This window comes from Pogona vitticeps, chromosome 1, assembly GCF_051106095.1.
Source record: "Pogona vitticeps strain Pit_001003342236 chromosome 1, PviZW2.1, whole genome shotgun sequence".
Classification (NCBI taxonomy): domain Eukaryota; kingdom Metazoa; phylum Chordata; class Lepidosauria; order Squamata; family Agamidae; genus Pogona; species Pogona vitticeps.
The window spans coordinates 119,354,111-119,360,726 of record NC_135783.1 but is presented as its reverse complement, the minus strand read 5'-3'; the positions used below and the strand labels follow the sequence as shown (position 1 = coordinate 119,360,726).

The 6,616-nt window shown below is 42.8% G+C and overlaps 1 pseudogene; it reads right to left on the bottom strand.

Moving 5' to 3' along the window:
- Positions 1-6,261: 6,261 nt before the first annotated feature.
- On the bottom strand, positions 6,262-6,416 carry LOC140703362 (U1 spliceosomal RNA; annotated as a pseudogene).
- Positions 6,417-6,616: the final 200 nt, after the last annotated feature.

Below are 6,616 nucleotides of genomic sequence, written 5' to 3'. Positions count from 1 at the left end.
TATGGCTTATCACGTCAATAACTTTAAAGAAGTCATTAAGTTCTTGCTAGCAACACTATAATGATTGTTTGGGGAATTTGTTTCAGGTCCAGGCAAGATAGAATTGGGAGGGAATACAAGCAACTATTTTGAAGGATAAAAGAAACTTTTAAGTCCTAGAAAGCAATGATTTAATTTTCTCCCCCGAAATAACAGCCTGTTTTTTAGAATGACGGACAAAAGAATGGTTAAACCACTACAATACTACGAAATTTCAACAGCAACTATACAAGATCAGTGGGAAATGTCATGGCACCATTAAATGAGACAGAAAATGTGTCTATGACCTACTTTTAGAAGATGGATACACACAGGTAAACTTCCAACACCATGTGGGCAAAATGTTGAGGCATGACGAAGGCCAGCTATTTATGCCAGCTCTGCCTCCTAACATGGGCTCTTTCAATGTGATGTGTGGCTCACCTGAGGGAAAAAGCCTAAACTGAGTAATTTAGCTAGGCCTAGCTATTCAGAAAGGAAACTCTTAGCTAGCACTGGGGCAGGAGGAGAAAGTGTGGGGAGAGCTAGGCCTAACTAAACCTCAAAGCTTAGGCTTGGTTCTCAGTAAGCCGCATTTGTGTGTGTGCAAGGCAGGTAGAACCCTCAGAATGGGAAATTATGGGATTTGTAATTCAAGAAAACTGAAAATCCAATCCCTAGTAGAAATTGATGTGTGGGATAAACCTGTCACACATTGTCCAGGTGTTTGCATCAGTGTAACCAAAGACCAATTTAGCAGGAAGAAGTGAATTGACAAGCCCACTGTAAGCTTCAACAAACTGCAACCATCATGGGCTAACCTTTTTCTGTGGTGTAAAACCAGTAGCCATTGAAAGACACAGATCAACATATTTCTATGGCTTCCACATGTTAACATAGTGTATGGCTATTCCTTGGTATAGAAATGTAAATCTGTTCCTAAACATACTCTAAATTCCACAATAATAAATGTAGGAATGAGTGATGAAATGAAATAAGTTAGGGGGATTTTTAAAAAATATGCAAGTAAATCTACTTCACTGGAGAAGGAAAGGCATAAAACATTAGAAATAGAGTTGCACTCAGAAAGCACCATTCAGCCTCACTTTTAGTGAAATATCTCCCCTTTGTCTGGAATTGTTAGCAGATAGAGTCTAACAACTTAGGATAAAATACATTTGCACATCTCATTGACAGCCTCTGTTGCAACAGAAAATGAATGCCTCTGTGAGACATCCTCGAAACTCTTTGATTCAGTAAAACCTAATGCTCCCACTTCTTAATTCAAACAAAGCACAGTTTTCACTTACCTACTGGTTACTGATAGCCCTGAGGTCATGTGTGACCTTCCTGTCAATATCAAAGGACATCAGCATCCCCCTTTGTCAAGAAGAATAGTCATTCCTCTTTCTCTTTTCTATATTCAAGAATCTTCATTTTAGGCTATTTGTTAGTTTTGCCTTTTAATGATTAGAATTCAAATATCAGTGACTGGAAATTCAGTGATTAGCACTGTTATGAGCAGCATAATTTCAATGGAACAATGGAATGCTGCTCTGACATAGCCTTAAAGTCTCACAAAATTGGTAGTAGTTTATTTCTGGTCATTTATCGGCCTATATAGGAATGACTGAGGAGGAAGGGGGATGCCTCATCTTATGAAATTTCAGAGACATGTTTCCCCTCTTGGTCCAGTCACGAACCATCTACACATTTAGTATCATTCATTACCTAATAAAGGTGCCATGGCCCTGTTGGAAGTCTACTGTGCATAGTTTTGTTGGAACCGTCCCCAAAGCAAAAAATGGTGAGGAGCTGACTTGCTCCCAAGGCCCTTATAAAGAAAGGAGACTGAACTTACAGGTAGAGGCTCACCAGTCAGAAAAGGAGGCTGGGTACTCTCCCAATCGCTAAAAACATGCAGACAGGGGGCACAAGCTTAGCTTCACGCCTCCATGTCTGTATACCATGGAGAAAGGTTTCCCCTACTCCTAGACCTAAATTCCTCTCAGAAGAACTTATTCCCTGAAAATTAAGAAAAGGCACCCCAGACTTAGAGCACAGTTACACATGGGGAAAAAACTATATTTGAATCAGGTTTAACATGTTTGTTATCAATTTTTAAAAAGGTGTCTACATGATGCACATGGAAGTGCAGCTTTTGCCTGGGAAGTATTTTTTGTTGTTGTTGGAAAATGAGGTATTTTACTCAGCTGTGAGAGGGTCATTTATTTTAAATCACTTGTGAAGTTGATTTATTTTTCATTGCTTTGACATATGTGAATGACTTGTTAGTAAAAATTGTATCTGTGGGGTTTGCCACTCGCTGGTGTGCTTCCTCTCCTTCTCTACTCCCATTTGTATTTGTGTGTGTATGTGTGTCTTCCTCCCTCACAAGCCTAAAAGTGTGTTAGTTTCAGGCCAATCTCCCTGCTCCCTCTCCTTCTCCACTCTCCGCTTGTGTATGTGTGTGTAGCTCTGTGCACATGTGGCAGAATGGAAGGAAATTTATGTTTTAATTCTTTTCCTGTCATTCTGTCCTAGCACTATGCCAGATTGCAAGAGATTTTTTAAAAATGAAAGATAAAAAATAACACCACAGCAGCAGCTGCTGGTGGCTGTGAGAGGCAGCCAGTACAAGGGTGGGCAGATGCAGGATAAATCCTCAAATTCAATGATTAAAAAAAAATCCATGTAGCCCCCTTGACTGACATACAACACAGTATTGAAATGGGTTAAGAGCTATACAGGGGTCTAATACTTAACTATTGCTTATTGATAGTGCGTGCAATTCAGTTCAAAAGCAATGGGCAGTGTTTCATTAAAAAGGTAAAGGTTCCCCTTGACAATTTTTGTCCAGTCGTGTCCGACTCTAGGGGGCGGCGCTCATCCCGCTCTTCAAGCCATAGAGCCAGCGTTTTGTTCGAAGTCAATCTTTCCGTGGTCACATGGCCAGTGTGATTTAGACACGGAACGCTGTTTACCTTCCCACCGAGGTGGTCCCTATTTATCTACTCGCATTTGCATGCTTTCGAGCCGCTGGGTTGGCGGGAGCTGGGACAGGCGACGGGAGCTCACTCCGTCGCGTGGATTCGATCTTACGACTGCTTGGTCTTCTGACCCTGCAGCATAGGCTTCTGCAGTTTAGCCCACAGCGCCACCATGTCCCTTAGTGTTTCATTAACCTTGAGGTATTAAATATTGGAATAAAATGGCTTTCATTCCTTCATGCTGTGAGTTCCCCCTATGCCTTTTAACATATGCCACTCACATGAATTGTAGTATGTTATCATGCTGTGTTTCTCCAGTCTCATATAAATAATATGGCCAGGGGAAGAACTTGTCATGGGAATGCCATCCTCCACAGTAAGGCGCTGTAAGGTTTTAGACCGCTGTTTGATCAATAGGGTGCATTCTTCAATAGGTAGAAACATACTGCAGAGGATGATTTATTTGGCATTTTCCACAAGAAATGTAAGTTATCTAGGAGTCATAATATGTTACATTTTTAAAAAGAGGATGTCAGATGAATGCCTTCAAAGCATTCCTGAGATTAAACACTTGGAATCATAAAAGAGTGCCCTGGAGAAAGCAAACGATATTGCATTCCTGGATGTTGAGAGGTGAAAAAAAGACCTGTAAAACATTTTTGAAGAGTGTAAGACAATGCCTATCTGCCTATACTTAAGGCTTCAGACCTCTCCCTCCTATGTCTGCTTTTCCTCTCCTCATGAAATCCTCTGTTCTGTTCTCTTTCCTTGGCAGGTCCAAATCAGGTACACTACTTGCTAAGCTCAGCAATATTCTGGCTATTAAGGAACCTGGGAATTGTATTTCCCATAGAATCTGTTGCCCTGAATACAGGTATATATGATCATGGCAGACTGTGGGGACTAACAAGGTATCGCAGGAGGCCTCCCTTTTGGTCCTCACAATTGTTGATAGGCATCAAGGCCTCTGCAATGCTTCCTTGGATCTCTAAGTGAAGATATCATTTTCAGAACAAAGGAAGAGAAGATATGATCTTTGCAGGTGACACATGGGTATCCTTCTTCACCTAGTTCCATCTCGTACCAGGGCTCGTTGGCTCATCACTTAAGTGTTGATATGTGTCTAGATCCTGCTCCCTTCTCAACCCTTGGCTGCTTACCTCTATGACATAAGAAGGACCCACACCCTGGCCTCAAGTTTTGGCCCTGAAAAGTCAAAAGATGGGAAGTCACTGGCCTGGCAACCATAATAATCACCTGTAAATTTGCTTCAGGGAGGAAAGGATAGTGTAGTTGGCACCAGCGTGGGAACGTTAGGGAGAAGCAATCCCATTTCAAAACTAATCCAAGCTAAAAGGTAATAATCTGGGCTTCAAAGGGAGCAAATCTTTGAGTGTGCCTTTTTGACCTCCTCTTTCTGAGACACGGTGCCATTAATTGCTCCGATACACATGCAAGACTAAATCTAGCTGCTGTGGCCAGCTAGACCTGTTGAATGCTGGTGAGCTATCATTTATGCAAACTCTGTAAGAGTCAAATGGCCTGATCTAGCTGGGACCATCAGTTGGATTCAGGACCCAGTCTTCTTGTGCAGGGCTTGTCTGCAATACTAGGACCTTCACTTTCATGCTCCATCTCATCTATTGCAGCCACATACTGTATACTTGCTCATCCTCAACCTGGGAGAAGACATTTAACATGAACATAATCAGATTTATGGCACCATGTGGATTTTGCCATCTATGAGATTCACGCCTGCACAAGTAACTGTTTTAGCCCCCCTTCCCTGTAGAACTTCATATTAAGGACCCTGGGCTATGTATTAATTACCAGAGTGGACAGAGGAGCAGTTGGTTTATGGAGCTGAGCAGCAGCAAAAAGAAAGGCCAGTTGAAGTGACAGCCAGTGGACAGTAGGTGATGGTGGAGGCTCCAGCACCGCCTGTACTCCATTGCCTTGTCTAAGAGCCAGGATAGCTCTGGCTACTGCAGTCACATTGTTCAAACCCACTCACTGACTCATACAAGGTGAAAGTCCACAACTTTAAATAGATCAGAGAGAGAAGTGGTTAAGTATACGGCCCTGTAACACTGAACTGATTGGACAATATCACCACAGCCTCCTTGTGGTGTTTACTAGGAGCATTTTGTGGTAGTATGAACAGTTCACTTTTCAGTAAATAGTGTGGCAAAATTAAACCAATTGTTTTGCGAAACTTAATTACAAAACTCCTCAATTTCAAATAAGTTTCATTGATTTTTCTGCCAAGTGTGGAGTCTCCCTGGGAAAAAGTCACTGGGCCCGTGTTCATCTCAGATTTGCTAAATGACTGCAGGGTTGCCAGACTGAAGATCAATTTCTAGATGAAGAAAAGAATGAGATTGTTATAGATAGCATTTTATAGGAATCTCTATATTTTTGTGACTACTGATTTTTTTTCTGTTGCTGTGAACATAAGCCTGATTTAGACATTTGCCATTCATGGATACTGAATGTGTGCAGGGATCAAGGAAAAAGATATACAACTAACTTAGGCAGCTTGTGCAGGGTATTTTGTGCGGGGTTCAAAGACAAGGGAGGAGGATATCTTCATCAGACCACTAAAAATTCAAAACCAGACATCCCCTCTGCTTTTGTGCATGGTAACGAACAACACTACACAGATTTATATTGCCTTGCACCAAGACAAAGAGGATATCCCCTCTGAAATGTTGCTGAGATGAACACTGGCCATTTAACAAATCTCCCCTGATCCTTTGAAAATACATCATTGACTTCATTGGGGAGCCGTGCTCAGAGAAAATGTATATTGAAGATATGGAATATATCCCATAATGTGTCCCCAGTCAATAGCCTGACTTGCCCAAATGTATTGGCTAGTTAAATCAGACTGTGGCAGGTTGGTACCTGTGTTTAGTCTGGAATACATATACCATATTTTTTGCTCCATACATAAGATGCACCTCCCCCCCCCCCAAATAGTGGGGGAGAAAGTATGTGCGTCTTATGGAACAAATACAGTAAAAAAGGGGTTCAACCACCACCACCCAGAAGCCCCCCACTGCCATGCTGGGAGGCCTCTGAACTAGCACCAGAGACTGCTTGCTGTTTGGACCTCACCATTCTGCACTGCTGGCTTTCTGGGATCTGCTTCCTGGAGCCCACCTGGAAAACCAGCAAGGCCAACAGGCCTATGGCAGCAGGCAGTGAAAACAGCCAAGGACAAAAGGGGAAAAAGTAATTCTAGAAAAACCAGGGGAAACCACAAATAAAGTACCCCACTTAGGCAGCTGATTTTCCCATATTTGAGGAAATCACAGGGGTCAGCACTTCCAAAGTGCAATAGATGAGCCTCACCCTGGGAAAACTACTTTGATGATCATGGTATCTCCCCTGCCAGGTATGAGTTGGAAAGGCCTCTGAACCTCCTGCCCCTTTCTGTGCCCTGTCCCCCAAAGGCATGGTGACCCCCCCCAGCTGCACCTCCTGATCAGAACAGGGCTGCACAGCCCCAGTCCTGAAAGAGGCCAAGAGAGCTCCTCAGTGTTTTCGGGTGCCCCACAGGAGCCCCATCAGGGGCTGGATGTTCCCCCCACAATCCTCCAGTG